This window comes from Panulirus ornatus, chromosome 2, assembly GCF_036320965.1.
Source record: "Panulirus ornatus isolate Po-2019 chromosome 2, ASM3632096v1, whole genome shotgun sequence".
NCBI classification, from domain to species: domain Eukaryota; kingdom Metazoa; phylum Arthropoda; class Malacostraca; order Decapoda; family Palinuridae; genus Panulirus; species Panulirus ornatus.
In genome coordinates, this window is record NC_092225.1 from 79,759,968 (window position 1) to 79,783,232 (window position 23,265).

Consider the following 23,265-nt stretch of genomic DNA (forward strand, 5'->3'; position numbering starts at 1 on the left):
AAAAAAAAAAAATATTACTATCATCATTGTATGGTGTTTTGTTTCTCAAAATCAATGTTATTCTTTTCATTTTATCATTTCAGTGCCTTAATTGTATTTCAGTGGGGTACTGGCACTTTTTCTTATTTGGATCAATTATTGTTCTACCAGCTCATTTGACAGTATATTTTTGCTAATTGTAAGTGGTGATCATCCTTCTTCTACCATGTTTGTGAGATATCTCACCAATACACTACCACCAGAAGTTATTCATATTATCCCCTTGATGAGTTGAGAGCTGCATCACTTCTTTCTCGCCTGTTTTATTATTTTCATTTAATGTTCTTTCATCTCATAAGAAATTTTTTTCTGTGTGTGTAATTCACTATTTTGGTATTCAACGTGTATTTCTGTGGTCAGAAGACTGGTCTGGTGAAAGCAGTCAAGCAAAATCATTTTTTTCTTTTCATCTACCACATTTTTCCATACATCAGAGTACTCATTTGTAAATCTAGATGTATCAAAATTTGATGAATCAAAGCAGATGAAAAAGCCAATTTTCAAACTATTTGGAATTGCTTTGTCTATTGCATGATTAATATATGATTACAGACAAAACAAATATCAGTTCTCAAGCTGCTATACCATTAACTTTAACTCTGGACCTGGTTTTCTTGACAACCCTGCGATTCTGACTTTTTCAAATTGTTTAATGAATGTTTTTAACTTACAATTTCAAGGATAATTATACAACTGTGAAAAAAAAGAATAACTATGAAAGTGAATTCAGTCCACTAATTTCATTGTAACAATATGTTTAAGTGTTGTAGATGTTTCAACACAATGCACCAAACACTGCATGATTAAAGCCTGAATGATACGTGTGCAGCAACAAATAATTTTTTACTGTTTACTATAACTACACTATATAAATCATTGCTGATTATTACTATGATTTTTATATTAAACAAAACTTCTTTGTTGTCATCAAAGTAATTCACTGATATTTTTCATAATGGCAAAGTTATAAAAGTTTCAGAAACTACTTACTGCAGCAGTTAGACACAATGATGTCAAGGTTAGGTGGAAATGGCAAAATGCTATTTTGATACAAACACTAATTCCTGCCTCATCTTGGTCAACTCTTAATGCTCAAAGAGTTAGTTCATAAAATCATTCTCCATATGATCTGGAGACAGATCATTATCATCAGGTAATGTGGGATCACCATCTGCTTGGTCCTCTTCAAAATCTAGCTGAAAGCCACTCAATTTCCTTCCTAAAAAAACTCATGAGAATGTGTTGTAATTAGCATGGCAGGAGGATGTCTACCGAGAAGAAATTATCATGCACAGCCACCTTGGCAACCAACCACGCAGTGAGCAGCCTTAAAATAGAGGCATGAAATGATGCATAAATATCAGTCTAAACAATTTGCTTAGCTCACATAAATATCCATCTAAAGGACTTAAAGGGTTAAGTGGTATGAAACTGACTTGCAGTAAAAGTGACGCATTGCAAAATGGAAAAAGAGTGAAGTATCTCATTTGAAGTCCATAACCAATGTATTGTGTCAATAAACACTTTTACTGTTCAGAAGAAAGAAGGCACAAGGTAATGACTGAACATGAGTGCTCAAAAATGTAAACTTTTGATGATCACTGAGAATGGTATGAAAGATGTAACAGGTATCATTTTTTCTTTTATATACATTACTGCTTTTCCTGCCTAAATAAGGTCATGTCGGGAAAAGCTGAACAACAGGCTCATTTGCAAACATCTATTTTCTTGCTGTCATGTATAATGCGCTGAAACACAGCCCACCATACACAGCCAAGCTTTACCTTGACTTTATCATATGCCCTGGTTCAACTCATTCAATTCATTCTATCCAATTGCATACTTCTAACCTTCCTGAATGTTCAAACACCAATAATCCAAAGCCTCACTCATTCTATCCTTCAATCTCCTTCTTAGTTTACCATCCCAACTTCCTCCCTCCACTTAGTCTTCACTCATCCTTTGCATATGTCTGCACTATTTCAGCACACTCTAGTCTGTGCTTAATCCCAGTCCACTAACTACTGTACTTCTCTCTCTATTCCCTACATAACTGACCCACATCACTCCATGTACTATCTTTTGGCATTCCATTTCCAGCATGTTCATCCTTTTCCATTCCTTTGCATTCTGGACCTAAGATTCTCATGCATACAACACTAGGTAATATAACACCTTCAAAAGTACCCATCCTTGCTCTAGCAGACACAGACCTATCTTTCCATATGCTCCTTAATGCACCCAGAAGCACGATTCTTCCTAATTTCTAGATGCAGTTTTTCTAACAAAATGCAAAACAAGAAATTTTCTTACCTTCTTCCATAATGAGCAAGTCCTGAAAGAATTCCCTAGTAAAGCTAGGTGAGCTAAACTGTGCAGTGGGAGCTATTCTTCATATCACAATGGTGAACTAAGAGCTCAGAGGAAACACACCCACGCATGACAGAGGGGGAGGAGGTGTGACACTGCTGTACTTTGATTTCTTACTCTTGATCACATTCACTCTCAATATTCTTTTTCTGAGCACTCCCACACCCTCTCACTAGCTTTAAGTGTTTTTTTCACAAGTATGCCACCACAGCTGCATAATCTGCATTGCACAGTACTAAAGCATGAGGCAGCTATCCTTTAAGAGCTGAAAAAATAACCAAAGATGGCCACAACAGGGCTCTACTGCTAAAGATTAGTTAACAATTGAAGTTACTGGTGGTCTATCTATCTGAAAATCCCAGGGCCTTCCTCAAGCCTAACCTTACTATGATTCTGTATTCAAACTGGAAAGTTTGGGTGACCTTAGGAGTGATTCACTAACTTTTTTGCCCTGCTATGGAACAACACTGTGCAAAAAATATCCTTTTTGAAAATGCCCTTTGCCATTCAACACATCTGAATGGTGTGTTTGAATGTGAGGGTGGATAACCTTCACAAAAAACATTACAGCATCTATCCAACCCCAGATCAAAGTGTGGGAACATTTTTCTAACTCATAAAAAAAGATATTTTAACTTTTTAAAAGGGGAAACAGAAGAAGGAGTCACGTGGGGAATGCTTATCCTCCTCGAAGGTTCAGATTGGGATGTCTAAACGTGTGTGGATGTAACCAAGATGAGAAAAAAGGAGAGACAGGTAGCATGTTTCAGGAAAGGAACCTGGATAAACGTTTTGGCTCTGAGTGAAACGAAGCTCAAGGGCAAAGGGGAAGAGTGGTTTGGGAATGTCTTGGGAGTAAAGTCTGGGGTTAGTGAGAGGACAAGAGCAAGGGAAGGAGTAGCACTACTCCTGAAACAGGAGTGGTGGGAGCATGTGATAGAGTGTAAGAAAATAAACTCTAGATTGATATGAGTAAAACTGAAAGTTGATGGAGAGAGAGATGGGTGATTATTGGTGCATATGCACCTGGGCATGAGAAGAAAGATCATGAGAGGCAAGTGTTTTGGGAGCAGCTAAGTGAGTGTGTTAGTAGTTTTGATGCACGAGACCAGGTTATAGTGATGGGTGATTTGAATGCAAAGGTGAGTAATGTGGCAGTTGAGGGAATAATTGGTGTACATGGGGTGTTCAGTGTTGTAAATGGAAATGGTGAAGAGCTTGTAGTTTTATGTGCTGAAAAAGGACTGGTGATTGGGAATACCTGGTTTAAAAAGCGAGATATATATAAGTATACGTATGTACGTAGGAGAGATGGCCAGAGAGCGTTATTGGATTAAGTGTAAATTGATAGGCACACGAAAGAAAGACTTTTTGGATTTTAATGTGCTGAGAGGTGCGACTGGAGGGATGTCTGATCATTATCTTGTGGAGGCGAAGGTGAAGATTTGTAGAGGTTTTCAGAAAAGAAGAGAGAATGTTGGGGTGAAAAGAGTGGTGAAAGTAAGTGAGCTTGGGAAGGAGACTTGTGTGAGGAAGTACCAGGAGAGACTGAGTACAAAATGGAAGAAGGTGAGAACAAAGGAGGTAAGGGGAGTGGGGAAGGAATGGGATGTATTTAGGGAAGCAGTGACGGCCTGCACAAAAGATGCTTGTGGCATGAGAAGCGTGGGAGATGGGCAGATTAGAAAGGGTAGTGGTGGGATGAAGAAGTAAGATTATTAATGAAAGAGAAGAGAGAGGCATTTGGACGATTTTTGCAGGGAAATAATGCAAATGAGTGGGAGATGTATAAAAGAAAGAGACAGGAGGTCAAGAGAAAGGTGCAAGAGGTGAGAAAGAGGGCAAATGAGAGTTGGGGTGAGAGAGTATCATTGAATTTTAGGGAGAATAAAAAAGATGTTTTGGAAGGAGGTAAATAAAGTGCGTAAGACAAGGAAACAAATGGGAACTTCAGTGAAGGGGGCTAATGGGGAGGTGATAACAAGTAGTGGTGATGTGAGAAGATGGAGTGAGTATTTTTAAGGTTTGTTGAATGTGTTTCATGATAGAGTGGCAGATACAAGGTGTTTTGGCTGAGGTGGTATGCAAAGTGAGAGGGTTTGGGAAAATGATTTGGTAAACAGAGAAGAGGTAGTAAAAGCTTTGCGGAAGATGAAAGCCGGCAAGGCAGCGGGTTTGGATGGTAGTGCAGTGGAATTTATTAAAAAAGGGGGTGACTGTATTGTTGACTGATTGGTAAGGTTATCTAATGTATGTATGATTCATGGTGAGGTGCCTGAGGATTGGTGGAATGCTTGGATAGTGCCATTGTATAAAGGCAAAGGGGATAAAAGTGAGTGCTCAAATTACAGAGGTATAAGTTTGTTGAGTATTCCTGGTAAATTATATGGGAGGGTATTGATTGAGAGGGTGAAGGCATATACAGAGCATCAGATTGGGGAAGAGCAGTGTGGTTTCAGAAGTGGGAGAGGATGTGTGGATCAGGTGTTTGCTTTGAAGAATGTATGTGAGAAATACTTAGAAAAGCAAATGGATTTATATGTAGCATTTATGGATCTGGAGAAGGCATACGATAGAGTTGATAGAGATGCTCTGTGGAAGGTATTAAGAATATATGGTGTGGGAGGCAAGTTGTTAGAAGCAGTGAAAAGTTTTTATCGAGGATGTAAGGCATGTGTACGTGTAGGAAGAGAGGAAAGTGATTGGTTCTCAGTAAATGTAGGTTTGCGGCAGGGGTGTGTGATGTCTCCATGGTTGTTTAATTTGTTTATGGATGGGGTTGTTCGGGAGGTGAATGCAAAAGTTTTGGAAAGAGGGGCAAGTATGCAGTCAGTTGTGGATGAGAGTCAGTTGTTGTTCGCTGATGATACAGCCCTGGTGGCTGATTCATGTGAGAAGCTGCAGAAGCTGGTGACTGAGTTTGGTAAAGTGTGTGAAAGAAGAAAACTGAGAGTAAATGTGAATAAGAGCAAGGTTATTAGGTACAGTAGGGTTGAGGGACAAGTCAATTGGGAGGTAAATTTGAATGGAGAAAAACTGGAGGAAGTGCAGTGTTTTAGATATCTGGGAGTGGATTTGGCAGCGGATGGATCAATGGAAGCAGAAGTGAATCATAGGGTGGGGGAGGGGTCGAAAATTCTGGGGGCGTTGAAGAATGTGTGGAAGTCGAGACCATTATCTCGGAAAGCAAAAATGGGTATGTTTGAAGGAAGAGTGGTTCCAACAATGTTATATGGTTGTGAGGCGTGGGCTATGGACAGAGCTGTGCGGAGGAGGGTGGATGTGCTGGAAATGAGATGTTTGAGAACAATATGTGGTGTGAGGTGGTTTGATTAAGTAATAATAGGGTAAGAGAGATGTGTGGTAATAAAAAGAGTATGGTTGAGAGAGCAGAAGAGGGTGCTTTGAAATGGTTTGGTCACATGGAGAGAATGAGTGAGGAAAGATTGACCAAGAGGATATATGTGTCGGAGGTGGAGGGAACGAGGGGAAGTGGAAGACCAAATTGGAGGTGGAAAGATGGAGTGAAAAAGATTTTGAGTGATCGGGGCCTGAACATGCAGGAGGGTGAAAGGTGTGCAAGGAATAGAGTAAATTGGAACGATGTGGTATACCGGGGTCAACGTGCTGTCAATGGATTGAACCAGGGCATGTGAAACGTCTGGGGTAAACCATGGAAAGTTGTGTGGGGCCTGGATGTGGAAAGGGAGCTGTGGTTTTCGGTGCATCATTACATGACAGCTAGAGACTGAGTGTGAACGAATGTGGCCTTTGTTGTCTTTTCCTAGCGCTACCTCGCACACATGAGGGGGGAGGGGGTTGTTATTTCATGTGTGGCGGGGTGGCGATGGAAAGGAATAAAGTCAGACAGTATGAATTATGTACAAGTGTATATATGTATATGTCTGTGTGTGTATATATATGTATGCGTTGAGATGTAAAGGTATGTATATTTGCGCATGTGGATGTGTATGTATATATATGTGTATGTGGGTGGGTTGGGCCATTCTTTCATCTGTTTCCTTGCGCTATCTCGCTAACGCGGGAGACAACGACAAAGCAAAATAAATAATAAATAAATAAAAAAGAGGTTAAAAGGATAAGGCTTTAACTAAGAAGTTTTAGTGAAACTGTCACCACAAAAAATTCAAGTTGTGAAAAGAACTTCTAATGTCGATCATGAACAGTGGGTGGGGGAAAATAAAGCCAGTGTATCTATGGTCTTTGTGGTTTTGTGTCCAATTGTAAGCTATTCCAAAATTACAGAAAAATATTGTAGCCTTTGCAAATGACATGGGGTCTGAAACTAACATGGAAGTAAATTTGATGGAGTTGCTATAGTTCTATGGAGAAGGCATTTCAAAGAGGAACTAATGTGGCTAGATCAAGAGCAAGCTGCAGAGGACTAGGAGGAAAAAGAGAGAGTTCTATTAATTTTTCATTAAGAGACTACAGGGCAAATGTCTAGCTTTTTCTGAGTCTTGAAGTACGTTTTGAAACTTTTAATGATAATGAATCAAAACATAAATGCAATCTTAAAGTTTCTAGATAATACATTCTACAACTAGGACGACCTGTATATAGCAAAAAAGATGTGCTCCAAGCATTTTCTTTTTTTAAAGTCCCTCTAGCAGAAAAAAAAGAAAAAAAAAAAAGGGGGCTTTTCCACTGGGAGCAGTGCCTGCAACAGGATATGGTAATTTAGAGGGTAAGGCAGATGATCCTGGCACCTCTTCCCTGTCCCTCCCAGTAACTCTCCTTATATCTTCTACAAAACCACCTCACACAGCAATGCCAAATCTGTTAAGTGCTATAAACATTACTATTACTATTTCAATTTTTGATATTGTTTTTATTTTACCAACCCATTCTGAAATGTGTAATCAATATTTTCAAAATGGTTCTATGTATCTTTAAGAGTGTTTTTATTATGTCTTAGGGGTTAAAATTTTTCCATAGGAAACTGAAATTATATGATGGGGTCTCTAAGAAGACAAGTTTACTGCATGGAATTTTTATATGTGGACAACTTTTTACGAACAAACCTATTCCATATGGCAATGGGATGGATGAAGTCATAGAGAATTAAACAAAGGGTTCTCATAAGCATAAAAACAAAATATATATAAATATATATATATATATATATATATATAAATATATATATATTCCTCGCGTGTCGTAGAAAGCGACTAGAGGGGACGGGAGCGGGGGGCCAGAAATCCTCCCCTCCTTGTATTAACTTTCTAAAATGGGAAACAGAAGAAGGAGTCACGCGGGGAGTGCTCATCCTCCTCGAAGGCTCAGAGTGGGGTGCCTAAATGTGTGTGGATGTAACCAAGATGTGAAAAAAAGGAGAGATAGGTAGTATGTTTGAGGAAAGGAACCTGAATGTTTTGGCTCTGAGTGAAACGAAGCTCAAGGGTAAAGGGGAAGAGTGGTTTGGAAATGTCTGGGGAGTGAAGTCAGGGGTTAGTGAGAGGACAAGAGCAAGGGAAGGAGTAGCAATACTCCTGAAACAGGAGTTGTGGGAGTATGTGATAGAGTGTAAGAAAGTAAATTCTCGATTAATATGGGTAAAACTGAAAGTTGATGGAGAGAGGTGGGTGATTATTGGTGCATATGCACCTGGGCATGAGAAGAAAGATCAAGAGAGGCAAGTGTTTTGGGAGCAGCTGAATGAGTGTGTTAGTGGTTTTGATGCACTAGACCGGGTTATAGTGATGGGTGATTTGAATGCAAAGGTGAGCAATGTGGCAGTTGAGGGAATAATTGGTATACATGGGGTGTTCAGTGTTGTAAATGGAAACGGTGAAGAGCTTGTAGATTTATGTGCTGAAAAAGGACTGATGATTGGGAATACCTGGTTTAAAAAGCGAGATATACATAAGTATACTTATGTAAGTAGGAGAGATGGCCAGAGAGCGTTATTGGATTACGTGTTAATTGACAGGCGTGCGAAAGAGAGACTTTTGGATGTTATTGTGCTGAGAGGTGCAACTGGAGGGATGTCTGATCATTATCTTGTGGAGGCTAAGGTGAAGATTTGTATGGGTTTTCAGAAAAGAAGAGTGAATGTTGGGGTGAAGAGGGTGGTGAGAGTAAGTGAGCTTGAGAAGGAGACCTGTGTGAGGAAGTACCAGGAGAGACTGAGTACAGAATGGAAAAAGGTGAGAACAATGGAAGTAAGGGGAGTGGGGAAGGAATGGGATGTATTTAGGGAATCAGTGATGGATTGCGCAAAAGATGCTTGTGGCATGAGAAGAGTGGGAGGTGGGTTGATTAGAAAGGGTAGTGAGTGGTGGGATGAAGAAGTAAGAGTATTAGTGAAAGAGAAGAGAGAGGCATTTGGACGATTTTTGCAGGGAAAAAATGCAATTGAGTGGGAGATGTATAAAAGAAAGAGACAGGAGGTCAAGAGAAAGGTGCAAGAGGTGAAAAAAAGGGCAAATGAGAGTTGGGGTGAGAGAGTATCATTAAATTTTAGGGAGAATAAAAAGATGTTCTGGAAGGAGGTAAATAAAGTGCGTAAGACAAGGGAGCAAATGGGAACTTCGGTGAAGGGCGCAAGTGGGGAGGTGATAACAAGTAGTGGTGATGTGAGAAGGAGATGGAGTGAGTATTTTGAAGGTTTGTTGAATGTGTTTGATGATAGAGTGGCAGATATAGGGTGTTTTGGTCGAGGTGGTGTGCAAAGTGAGAGGGTTAGGGAAAATGATTTGGTAAACAGAGAAGAGGTAGTGAAAGCTTTGCGGAAGATGAAAGCCGGCAAGGCAGCGGGTTTGGATGGTATTGCAGTGGAATTTATCAAAAAAGGGGGTGACTGTATTGTTGACTGGTTGGTAAGGTTATTTAATGTATGTATGACTCATGGTGAGGTGCCTGAGGATTGGCGGAATGCGTGCATAGTGCCATTGTACAAAGGCAAAGGGGATAAGAGTGAGTGCTCAAATTACAGAGGTATAAATTTGTTGAGTATTCCTGGTAAATTATATGGGAGGGTATTGATTGAGAGGGTGAAGGCATGTACAGAGCATCAGATTGGGGAAGAGCAGTGTGGTTTCAGAAGTGGTAGAGGATGTGTGGATCAGGTGTTTGCTTTGAAGAATGTATGTGAGAAATACTTAGAAAAGCAAATGGATTTGTATGTAGCATTTATGGATCTGGAGAAGGCATATGATAGAGTTGATAGAGATGCTCTGTGGAAGGTATTAAGAATATATGGTGTGGGAGGAAAGTTGTTAGAAGCAGTGAAAAGTTTTTATCGAGGATGTAAGGCATGTGTACGTGTAGGAAGAGAGGAAAGTGATTGGTTCTCAGTGAATGTAGGTTTGCGGCAGGGGTGTGTGATGTCTCCATGGTTGTTTAATTTGTTTATGGATGGGGTTGTTAGGGAGGTAAATGCGAGAGTTTTGGAAAGAGGGGCAAGTATGAAGTCTGTTGGGGATGAGAGAGCTTGGGAAGTGAGTCAGTTGTTGTTCGCTGATGATACAGCTCTGGTGGCTGATTCATGTGAGAAACTGCAGAAGCTGGTGACTGAGTTTGGTAAAGTGTGTGGAAGAAGAAAGTTAAGAGTAAATGTGAATAAGAGCAAGGTTATTAGGTACAGTAGGGTTAAGGGTCAAGTCAATTGGGAGGTGAGTTTGAATGGAGAAAAACTGGAGGAAGTGAAGTGTTTTAGATATCTGGGAGTGGATCTGGCAGCGGATGGAACCATGGAAGCGGAAGTGGATCATAGGGTGGGGGAGGGGGCGAAAATTCTGGGGGCCTTGAAGAATGTGTGGAAGTTGAGAACATTATCTCGGAAAGCAAAAATGGGTATGTTTGAAGGAATAGTGGTTCCAACAATGTTGTATGGTTGCGAGGCGTGGGCTATGGATAGAGTTGTGCGCAGGAGGATGGATGTGCTGGAAATGAGATGTTTGAGGACAATGTGTGGTGTGAGGTGGTTTGATCGAGTGAGTAACGTAAGGGTAAGAGAGATGTGTGGAAATAAAAAGAGCGTGGTTGAGAGAGCAGAAGAGGGTGTTTTGAAGTGGTTTGGGCACATGGAGAGAATGAGTGAGGAAAGATTGACCAAGAGGATATATGTGTCGGAGGTGGAGGGAACGAGGAGAAGAGGGAGACCAAATTGGAGGTGGAAAGATGGAGTGAAAAAGATTTTGTGTGATCGGGGCCTGAGCATGCAGGAGGGTGAAAGGAGGGCAAGGAATAGAGTGAATTAGAGCGATGTGGTATACCGGGGTTGACGTGCTGTCAGTGGATTGAATCAAGGTATGTGAAGCATCTGGGGTAAACCATGGAAAGCTGTGTAGGTATGTATATTTGCGTGTGTGGACGTATGTATATACATGTGTATGGGGGGGGTTGGGCCATTTCTTTCGTCTGTTTCCTTGCGCTACCTCGCAAACGCGGGAGACAGCGACAAAGTATAAAAAAAAAAAAAATATATTTTGCTTTGTCGCTGTCTCCCGCGTTTGCGAGGTAGCGCAAGGAAACAGACGAAAGAAATGGCCCAACCCACCCCCATACACATGTATATACATACACGTCCCCACACGCAAATATACATACCCATACATCTCAATGTACACATATATATACACACACAGACATATACATATATACACAGGCATACAATTCACACTGTCTGCCTTTATTCATTCCCATCGCCATAAAAGAAAGACTTCTACTCACAGGTCATTCACAACTGCCACCAATGATTATTATTATCATTATCATTAATATCATCATCATACTTTGTCGCCGTCTCCCGCGTCAGCAAGGCAGCGCAAGGAAACAGACGAAAGAATGGCCCAACCCACCCACATACACATGTATATACATACGTGCCCACACACATACATATACATACATGGACATATACATATATATACACATACATATTCATACTTGCTGCCTTCATCCATTCCCATCGCCATCCCGCCATACATGAAAAGGCACCCCCCTACCCCCGTGCATATGCAAGATAGCGCTAGGAGAAAACAACAAAGGCCGCATTCATTCACACTCAGTCTCTAGCAGTCATGTGTAATGCACTGAAACCACAGCTCCCTTTCCACATCCAGGACCCACAAAACTTTCCATGGTTTACCCCAGATGCTTCACATGCCCTGGTTCAATCCACTGACAGCACGTTGACCCCAGTATACTACATTGTTCCAATTCACTCTATTCCTTGCAAGCCTTTCATCCTCCTGTATGTTCAGGCCCCGATCACTCAAAATCTTTTTCAATCCATTCTTCCACCTCCAATTTGGTCTTCCACTTCCCCTCGTTCCCTCCACCTCTGACACATATATCCTCTTTGTCAATCTTTCCTCACTCATTCTCTCCATGTGACCAAACCATTTCAATACACCCTCTTCTGCTCTCTCAACCACACTCTTTTTATTACCACACATCTCTCTCTTACCCTTTCATTACTTGCTTGATCAAACCATATTTTGTCTTCAAACTTCTCATTTCCAACACATCCATCCTCCTCCGCACAACCCTATCTATAGCCCACGCCTCGCAACCATATAATTGTTGGAACCACTATTCCTTCAAACACCCATTTTTGATCTCCAGGATAACGTTCTTGCCTTCCACACATTCTTCAATGCTCTCAGAACCTTCGCCCCCTCCCCAACCTTGTGACTTATTTCCATTTCCATGCACTGCTAAATCCACTCCCAGATATCTAAAACACTTCACTTCCTCCAGGTTTTCTCCATTCAAACTTACCTCCCAAACGACTTGTCCCTCCACCCTACTGACCCTAACAACCTTGCTCTTCTTTACATATACTCTCATCTTTCTTCTTTCACATACTTTACCAATCTCCCACACCATATACTCTTAATACCTTCCATAGAGCATCTCTATCAACTCTATCATATGCCTTATCCACATCCATAAATGCTACATACAAATTCATTTGTTTTTCTACGTATTTCTCACATACATTCTTCAAAGTAAACACCTGATCCACACATCCTCTACCACTTCTGAAACCACACTGCTCTTCCCTTATCTGATGCTCTGTACATGCCTTCACCCTCTCAGTTAATACCCTCCCATATAATTTCCCAGGAATACTCAACAAGCTTATGCCTCTGTAATCTGAACACTCACCTTTATCCCCTTTGCCTTTGTACAATGGCACTATGCACGCATTCCGCCAATCCTCAGGCATTTCACCATGAACCATAAATACATTGAATATCTTCACCAACCAGTCAACAACACAGTCACTACCCCTCTTTTTTATAAATTCCACTGCAATACCATCCAAACCCACTGCCTTGCCTGCTTTCATCTGCAAACCTTTCACTACCTCTTCTCTGTTTACCAAACCATTCTCCCTGATCCTCTCACTTCGCACACCACCTTGACCAAAACACCCTATATCTGCCAATCTATCACCAAACACATTCAACAAACCTTCAAAACACTCACTCCACCTCCTTCTCACTTTACCACTACTTGTTATCACCTCCCCATTAGCCCCCTTCACTGATGTTCCCATTTGTTCTCTTGTCTTATGCACTTTATTTACCTCCTTCCAAAACATCTTTTTATCCTCCCTAAAATTTAATGATACTCTCTCACCCCAACTCTCATTTGCCCTCTTTTTCACCCCTTGCACCTTTCTCTTGACCTGCCTCATTCTTTTATACATCCCTTTCTCTTGACCTGCCTCACTGTTTCATACATCTCCCAGTCATTTGCACTATTTCCCTATGAAAATCGTCCAAATGCCCCTCTTTTCTCTTTCACTAACAATCTTACTTCTTCATCCCACCACTCACTATCCTCTCTAATTTGCCCACCTCCCTCCTTTCTCATGCCACAAGCATCTTTTGTACAAGCCATCACTGCTTCCCTAAATACATCCCATTCCTCTCCCAACTCCCCTTACGTCATCTGCTCTCACCTTTTTCCATTCTGCACTCAATATCTCCTGGTACTTCCTCACACAAGTCTCCTTTCCAAGCTCACTTACTCTCATCACTCTCTTCACCCCCACACTCTCTCTTTCTTTTCTAAAACCTCTACAAATCTTCACCTTCGCCTCCAGAAGATAATGATCACACATCCCTCAATTTGCCCCTCTCAGCACATTAACATCCAAAAGTCTCTCTTTCACGTGCTTATCAATGAACACATAATCCAATAATGCTGCCTCACCATCTCTCCTACTTCCATACGTATACTCATGTAAATCTCTCTTTTTAAACCAGGTATTCCCAATCACCAGTCTTTTTTTAGCACATAAATCTATAAGCTCTTCACCATTTCCATTTACAACACTGAAACACCCCATGTACACCAATTATTCCCTCAACTGCGACATTACTCACCTTTGCATTCAAATCACCCATCACTATAATCTGGTCTCGTGCATCAAAGTTGCTAACACACTCACTCAGCTGCTCCCAAAACACTTGCCTCTCGTGATCTTCCTTCTCATGACCAGGTGCATAGGCACCATAAATCACCCATCTCTCTCCATCAACTTTCAGTTTTACCCGTATCAATCTAGAGTTTACTTTCTTACACCTTCACAACTCACACAACTCCGTTTCGGATAGTGTTACTCCTCCTTTTTCTCTTGCCTCTAACCAACCCCTACTTTATTCCCAAGGCCCTTCCCAAACCACTCTTCCCCTTTACCCTTGACCTTCGTTTCCCAAGCCAAAAAATCCAGGTTTCCTTTCCTTTAAACAAACTACCCATCTCTCTTTTTTTTTTTTTTGGTTACAACAAAAAAATTTATGCACTGCATGGGCCTTCATCGTTTCCCCTTTTTGAAAAATTGAATTTATTTTTATTTTTTTTTTTTTTTGCTTTGCGGTTCCCCCTTTGGAGGTAGCGCAAGGGGAAAAAGACAAAAGAAAGGCCAACCCCCCCCCATACACAATTTTTACACAAACGTTAAAGCAAATTAATCCCCTTTAAATTTAATTAACATATATATCATACACGAAATTTAAATTATAACCCCCACAATTAAAGTCTGCCCCCATTCATCCATCGCACCCCGCCCAATGGATTCCTTCCCCTCCCCCCCCATGTGTGGAGGGGTTTTTGCATAGGAAAAGAACAAAGGCCCATCGTTCACACCCCGTCCAGCTGCCAGCAAAATGCCCCAAAACCCCAAACTCCTTTAATCCGGCCCCAAAAAAATTTAGTTTGCCCCCCGAGCTTCACTGCCCCGATTAACCAAGAAAAGTCAACCGGTATACCCCATCGATAACACTCTATTCCCGTCCCTTTTACCCTCCGCATGTTCGGCCCCGTTAAAAAAATTTTTTATATCCTTAACCTCATTTTGGTTAATTCTTGTTCTCCCCCCTGCAAAATATCCTTTGGTCAATCTTTCCTCATCATTCTTTTATGGGGCCCCAACATTTTAAAAAAACCCTCTTCGCTCTCTAACCATACTCTTTTTTTTTCACACATCTTCTTCCCCTTAATTATTTACTGATCAAAACCTCCCCCAAACAATTGCCCTCAAAATTCATTTCCAGCAAAACCCTCGGGCCAAATTTCCATACCCCACGCCTCACAACCTTTCAACATTGTTGGCCCACTATTCCTTCAAACCCCCCCTTTTTTGTTTCGAGATAATGTTTTTTAATTTTAAAGGCTAGGATTTCCCCCCTCCCCACCTATGATTCATTTCCCTTTCCCATGGTTTCCCACCCGTGCCCAGACCCACTCCCAGATTCTAAAACATTTTACTTCCCCCAGTTTTTCTCCTTAAAAATTACCTCCCAATTGACTTGACCCTAAACCCTACTGTCCTAATTCTTGTTTATTAATTTCTCTTAACTTTTTTCTTTTCACACATTAAAAAACCAGTCCCAGCCTGCGTTTTCAATGAATCACCCGAAATTTTAGATTTTTTTTTTTTTTTTTTTTTTAAATTTTGTTTTCCCCTTTTTCATTTTTTCGGGGGGAAACAAGGGGTTCCCCAACCCCAAAAATTCTAAACCCAAGAATTTTCATCCTTTCAGCTTTTGGCCCACCCTTACAGCCTGCAAATAAACCCCTTAAGGGTTAAAAATGTTTTCCCTTAACTTCCTCCTTTTTTTGTTTGTTCCCCACAAAAAAAACTTTTACCCATTTTCCACCCAATTTTTCCTTTCCCCTCTTCCCCCTGAAAATTTTCCCTTTTAATTTTCTCCTTTTCTTTCCCCAAACCTTAAAAATTTCTCTTTCCCACCTTTTTTTTAAATTCTTACCTTACTTATTCCCAAAAACCCCTAACCCAAAATTGCCCAAAAATTAAGAAATCTTTGGAAATTTTAAGGTCCAAATTTAAATTGTTGAATTATTTTAAAAAAATTTTTTGTTTGGAAAAGTTTGCTACGTCCAATGTGAGTGGGCAGAATGAAAAAATAATTCCGGGGCGAGGAGGCAACGTGACAAACCCCTGAATATGGTTATATGTAGCGTCATAACCCCCCCACCCAAATTTACCCCCTTTTTGGTGGTGCCCACCAACTAAATACCTAACACTAATCTACCTGGCAGATACTTTTTGTTTTTAAGGAAAATAAATCATTTATAACCCTAAAAACAATAAATGTTCATACTGACCTAATATAAATTATGAAGGTGATAATAACAGTAATACTGGGGATTAAAGCAAGCTGTGATAAGGAATCTAAAGTAAGAGCACTCTACACACTTGGGAATTTGACACTAAAATGCAGTAAAAAAATTAACATTGTACTGCAGGTTGCACTGGCAGGGTACATAAATAATACAGTAGAGTGGGATTATATTTTTGCTCAACGTATCTCCTACATGTAGGAGGCGAACAATAGGGGCGGAAAAGGGTCCAAGAAATCCTCCCCTCCAGTACCACTTTCCAAAAGAAGGAACAAGGGAAAGAACCAAATGAGAATCTTCTTTTGAAAAAATTTTCCCCTTCCTTCAATTTCCAACGAAGGAAAAAAGGGAAAAAAACCAAAAAAAGAATCTTCTTTCCTTTAAGGCACAGTCATCTGTTCTGGATGCTATCTTGCTCACTTGGGAAATAGCAAAAAAAAAAAGTATGAAAGGAGGAAAAAAAGAGAGATGTTTGGGAAACATTTGTGATATAAACAGCTCACCTATAAATACTGTGTTATTGTAACACAATGAGAGCAAAATTTATTTATTATCATTTTAAACATTAATTTATGGGGGGGTAAGTACTAAGGGCTCTCATATTAGAAAAAATCTTGTTAATCAATGTTTAAAAGATGTGTATGTGTTACAACTTATTGCCAGTTTATGTATAGCAAAATTTTTAAAATTTAAAAAGAACATGAAACCATAACTGGTTTTAAAAAAAAAAAGTATTAAATGACAAAAATATGAAGATGGTACAAAGAAAGTAAATATTTAGGTATACCCAAAATGGTAAAAATGTAGAGGGGACAATAAAAAAAAATACCCGACATAATTGAAGGGTATTTTCAGCCAAACTTTTTGCACAATAGTCAAAAAGGGGTGCTTTTTTAGCAATCAACAGTCAAAAAAGATGCTAAACTTAAGCAATCAAAGAAAAAAAAAAATTTAATCAATATGAAACCGCATCGCGATGGTCTGAAAAAACAAGGCTACTAAAAAAAAATGCCTATGGGTTTATTGAAGTGTTTAATGAAAATTATTTGTTCATAAAAAAAAACCCTAAATCTATAACATTTAATGAATTCTGATTCAATGCTGCACTTTTCAAAAAATCTTTAAACCAAACAAGAAAAAAAGACCCAAAGAACTTTTAAAAAAACATTGCAAAAAAAAAATGATAAATAAGGAGGAAAAAAACAAAATATAAAACAAAGTTTGATGATATCAACTCCCAAATATATAATAAGATTTCTGTAACTAAAGGGTTTTAAAAAATGGCACAAAAATTTAAACAAATCTTAGTTAATGATAATTCCATTTCCAACTTGAGTATTAACTTAATCATTTTATTACAAAACAATGTATTAATTACAAAAAAACCCTGTGAATGGGGAAATTTTTAAGGTTTTTTCCCTGTAAAAATGAAGATCATAGCAAATACCTCCTTTTCAAGATTTGTCTGATGAAGCAGTTTCCCAAACTTTATGAAAAATTTAAGCTATTTAGGTTTACATAATGATAAATATTAAAGCCTCCATAATTTGTCTTACAAAGAAGAACAGGCAGTTCAGAAACTGTGAAACTGCAACAAAAGAGGACAGAACTTGAAATAAGCCAGACAAAAATATACACATTAGTTAGTCAAGTACAAAACATGAAGAGCATATGCATTTATAATCTGCCTTATGGACAAGATTTTGTCAAGACAAAGCCACAAAGGAAATATAAAAAAGATGAGTTACGAGAAAAAAAAATATGAATTTTCCCAAAGGGGAAAAAACTCCTTTATAGAGACTGTCATCCCTGTTAAGAAAAAAGCGATGAAAATTCCAAAAATTAAGAAAAAGGAAAAAAACTCAAACAGCTTATCCTGAGTTCCCAAAACCCTAAAAATTCTATTGATGCGGGGCTTGCAGTATAATGAGTTTAGCTTATGTAAAAGTAATGTAAACCCCTATCAAAAAAGTGACCAAAAAAAATTTAAAAAAGAGAGAGGGGGAAATAGCGTGTGGAAAAGGGGTTAAAGGTTGGGGTTAAAGAGAATGAGAAAAAACTAATTTAGAATTATCGTAATCGGGTAAAGGTGTGGATTAATGTGGAAAACGATAGGTTACTTTTGATTAATGGTTTTTTTAGCAAAAGGAAAACCCTTTCCCCTTATCACCCATACTTTGGGGGTTTTACTGTATATACAAAAGGAGAAAGAGAGTTAACGAGATGACCTTGATTTGAGCCTCAGTCGTCCATGAAAAAAGAAAAAGAAAAAACAGCCAAGCAAGGGTGAGAGGGACTCAATTAAGGGAATGTACCAAGACCTATCTCTCATAACCAGATATGCAAAAAGGGGACTAAAATAGATTAAAACATCAGAGGACAAATATGTATTTGGGAATGTTTCGGAAAATTTGTGAAGGAAAGCCATAGGTAAAAAGCGGGGTTTACATTAGAAAGACAACAAAGGGGGCCTATTGACAAAATTTGCGGTAAAAAAATTGACAAGGAAATGTATTCCATCAGATTTTTAAGTATCACAACCCTGCTGCTGCAATTAGTTTAGTGTCCATTTTCAGTGTATTTATACAATATATTTTAGCATTTTTTCAAAGTTACTTGAATTTTAAAAAAATTGTTAAAGACTTTTTAAAGGGATTTTTAGCGTAGTTCACTAGTTGATGGTAAAATTTTTTTCAGTGATCAAATTTAGGAACGTACTAACCCCTAACTTTGAGTTATATTTTTGTTTGGGAACCAAAATTTTTGTATTTAAAAAAATGTTTTGATTTCTTTTTTAAATTTTTCAGAAAATTTTTATCATTTTTAAATCACCGAAGTTACCTTTTAAAAGGAAAAAGGGTTAATTTTTTTAGTCTTTCTTGAGATTTTAAGGGAAGGGATCAATTTTTGTGTGTGTGTTTGCAAAATTTCCAATCATTCCCAGTTCTAGTTGGGGGGCCAAAATGGACTGCAATAAGGTGTGGTTTAATAGAGATTTAAAGATGAAAATGTTTTGGTGTTTGTATTCATGTTCCTGGAATGAAGCTAATTGGGTTTCATTTTTTCTTGCGCCCGACAATGTTTAGTTACTTGATTGTTTTAATGAAAATCCAAGGTCCCTCAAATTTTCTTTATTACAGAGTTTCCCAAAAATTTAGATACATATATTTTGACTCTAAAAAAATAATTAACATTGTCTACATTTATACTTTATTTGCCCTCTGTTGACTTGCTAGTAAGTTAAAATTCCCACCCCTTAGTTTTGTATCTCAGAAATTTGGAATTTAAATATGTGACCCGTTCTAGGTCATTAAAAATATACTATGAAAAAATTGGGCCAGGCCACCCCTTTTGAAACCCATTTTAATTTAATTTTTTGGGTTTAGATATAAAAAGGGGCAAGTATGAAGTCTGGGGGGAAAGAGAGAGTTGGGGAAAGTATCAGTTGTTTTCGGATATACACCCTGGGGGCTGATTCATTGAGAAACTCAAAGGGGTCTATTTGGTAAGTGGGAAAAAGAAATTTAAAGGTTTTGAAAAAAGCAAGGTTTTTAGGTACAGAGGGTTGGGGCGTCAATTTATAGTTTAAAAAACCTAGGAGGAAGTGTTTTAATATCGGGAGGGGATCTGGAGCGGATGAACCTGGAAGGGGAAAGGGTTTATAGGGTGGGGAGGGGGCGAAAATTTGGGGTTGAAAGTGGGAATGGGGGAATTATTAAAAGAAAAAATGGTTTTTTGAAGGAATGGGGTTCCAAAAATTTGTTGGTTTCGGGGGGGTATGGATAGAGTTGGGGCGAGGGTGGATGGGGGAAATAAATTTTTTTGGGAATTGTGGTGTGAGGGGGTTTGATCGGTAAGTAAGTAAGGAAAGAAGAGTGTAAAAAAAAAGAGCGTGGTTGGGAGCAGAAGGGGGGTTTTTTAAAAGGGTTTTGGGACATGGAGAAAATGGTGGGGAAAGATTGACAAGGGGATATATGGTCAGGTGGAGGGAAAGGAAAAGGGGAGCCCAAATTGGAGGTGGAAAGTGGAGTGAAAAAATTTTTGTGGATGGGGGGTAAAATGCGGAGGGTAAAGGGGGAAGGAAATAGAGTGAATTGGAGCGTTTGGTATAGGGGTTGACGTGCTTCAGTGGTTTAAAAGGGGCGTGAAGGTTGGGGTAAACATAAAAAGCGGGTTGAAAGGTTTTTATTGTATATTTGGGGGGGGGGGCCCCGTTTTTTGGGTTTGGGGGAGGGAAAAAAAAAAAAAAAAAAAAAAAAAAAAAAAAAAGTATGGGGGGGTTGGGCTTTTTTTTTTTTTGGGCCTGGCCAAACCCCGGGAAAGCGCAGAAATTAAAATTATTTTAAATACATTTTTTTTTTAAAATTTGATTAAGTAAGAGTTTTTCGATTTTGGAAAATTAAAATTAAAAATGGGTTTTTCTTCCCATTTGAAAATTAAAAAAAATAAAGGCAGGTTTCTTCGGAAATGGTTTTTAATTTGTTTCCAAAAAATGGTTTTTCTTTTGGCAGTTGAGGGAATAATTGGTATACTTTGGGTGTTCAGTGTTGTAAATGGAAATGGTAAAGAGCTTGTGGATTTATGTGCTGAAAAAGGATGAATGATTGGGAATACCTGGTTTAAAAAGCAGATATACATAAGGATACTTATGTAAGTAGGAGAGAGGGCCCAGAGAGCGTTATTGGTTTAAACGTGTTAATTGACAGGCGGCGAAAGAGAGACTTTTGGATGTTAATGTGCTGAGAGGTGCAACTGGAGGGATGTTGATCATTATTTGTGAGGCTAAGGTGAAGATTTGTATGGGTTTCAGAAAAGAAGAGTGAATGTTGGGGTGAAGAGGGTGGTGAGAGTAAGTGAGCTTGGGAAGGAGACTTTTGTGGGAAGTACCAGGAGAGACTGAGTACAGAATGGAAAAAGGTGAGAACAATGGAAGTAAGGGGAGTGGGGGAGGAATGGGATGTATTTAGGGAATCAGTGATGGATTGCGCAAAAGATGCTTGTGGCATGAGAAGAGTGGGAGGTGGGTTGATTAGAAAGGGTAGTGAGTGGTGGGATGAAGAAGTAAGAGTATTAGTGAAAGAGAAGAGAGAGGCATTTGGACGATTTTTGCAGGGAAAAAATGCAATTGAGTGGGAGATGTATAAAAGAAAGAGACAGGAGGTCAAGAGAAAGGTGCAAGAGGGGAAAAAAGGGCAAATGAGAGTTGGGGTGAGAGAGTATCATTAAATTTTAGGGAGAATAAAAAGATGTTCTGGAAGGAGGTAAATAAAGTGCGTAAGACAAGGGAGCAAATGGGAACTTCAGTGAAGGGCGCAAATGGGGAGGTGATAACAAGTAGTGGTGATGTGAGAAGGAAATGGAGTGAGTATTTTGAAGGTTTGTTGAATGTGTTTGATGATAGAGTGGCAGATATAGGGTGTTTTGGTCGAGGTGGTGTGCAAAGTGAGAGGGTTAGGGAAAATGATTTGGTAAACAGAGAAGAGGTAGTAAAAGCTTTGCGGAAGATGAAAGCCGGCAAGGCAGCAGGTTTGGATGGTACTGCAGTGGAATTTATTAAAAAAGGGGGTGACTGTATAGTTGACTGGTTGGTAAGGTTATTTAATGTATGTATGACTCATGGTGAGGTGCCTGAGGATTGGCGGAATGCGTGCATAGTGCCATTGTACAAAGGCAAAGGGGATAAGAGTGAGTGCTCAAATTACAGAGGTATAAATTTGTTGAGTATTCCTGGTAAATTATATGGGAGGGTATTGATTGAGAGGGTGAAGGCATGTACAGAGCATCAGATTGGGGAAGAGCAGTGTGGTTTCAGAAGTGGTAGAGGATGTGTGGATCAGGTGTTTGCTTTGAAGAATGTATGTGAGAAATACTTAGAAAAGCAAATGGATTTGTATGTAGCATTTATGGATCTGGAGAAGGCATATGATAGAGTTGATAGTGATGCTCTGTGGAAGGTATTAAGAATATATGGTGTGGGAGGCAAGTTGTTAGAAGCAGTGAAAAGTTTTTATCGAGGATGTAAGGCATGTGTACGTGTAGGAAGAGAGGAAAGTGATTGGTTCTCAGTGAATGTAGGTTTGCAGCAGGGGTGTGTGATGTCTCCATGGTTGTTCAATTTGTTTATGGATGGGGTTGTTAGGGAGGTGAATGCAAGAGTTTTGGAAAGAGGGGCAAGTATGAAGTCTGTTGGGGATGAGAGAGCTTGGGAAGTGAGTCAGTTGTTGTTCGCTGATGATACAGTGCTGGTGGCTGATTCATGTGAGAAACTGCAGAAGCTGGTTACTGAGTTTGGTAAAGTGTGTGGAAGAAGAAAGTTAAGAGTAAATGTGAATAAGAGCAAGGTTATTAGGTACAGTAGGGTTGAGGGTCAAGTCAATTGGGAGGTGAGTTTGAAAGGAGAAAAACTGGAGGAAGTGAAGTGTTTTAGATATCTGGGAGTGGATCTGGCAGCGGATGGAACCATGGAAGCGGAAGTGGATCATAGGGTGGGGGAGGGGGCGAAAATTCTGGGAGCTTAGAAGAATGTGTGGAAGTCGAGAACATTATCTTGGAAAGCAAAAATGGGTATGTTTGAAGGAATAGTGGTTCCAACAATGTTGTATGGTTGCGAGGCGTGGGCTATGGATAGAGTTGTGCGCAGGAGGATGGATGTGCTGGAAATGAGATGTTTGAGGACAATGTGTGGTGTGAGGTGGTTTGATCGAGTAAGTAACGTAAGGGTAAGAGAGATGTGTGGAAATAAAAAGAGCGTGGTTGAGAGAGCAGAAGAGGGTGTTTTGAAATGGTTTGGGCACATGGAGAGAATGAGTGAGGAAAGATTGACCAAGAGGATATATGTGTCGGAGGTGGAGGGAACGAGGAGAAGAGGGAGACCAAATTGGAGGTGGAAAGATGGAGTGAAAAAGATTTTGTGTGATCGGGGCCTGAACATGCAGGAGGGTGAAAGGAGGGCAAGGAATAGAGTGAATTGGAGCGATGTGGTATACCTGGGTTGACGTGCTGTCAGTGGATTGAATCAAGGCATGTGAAGCGTCTGGGGTAAACCATGGAAAGCTGTGTAGGTATGTATATTTGCGTGTGTGGACGTATGTATATACATGTGTATGGGGGTGGGTTGGGCCATTTCTTTCGTCTGTTTCCTTGCGCTACCTCGCAAACGCGGGAGACATCGGGGGGGAAAAAAAAAAAAGTTTGTTGAGTATTTCTGGGAAATTATGGGAGGGTATT

General features: G+C 39.6%; 1 protein-coding gene across 5 annotated transcripts in view; it reads right to left on the minus strand.

Annotated features, from left to right (window-relative positions):
* The window catches only part of LOC139757524 (copine-8-like), a 157,527-nt gene that overhangs the window by 10,431 nt on the left and 123,831 nt on the right, over window positions 1-23,265 (minus strand). The window lies entirely within an intron of this gene.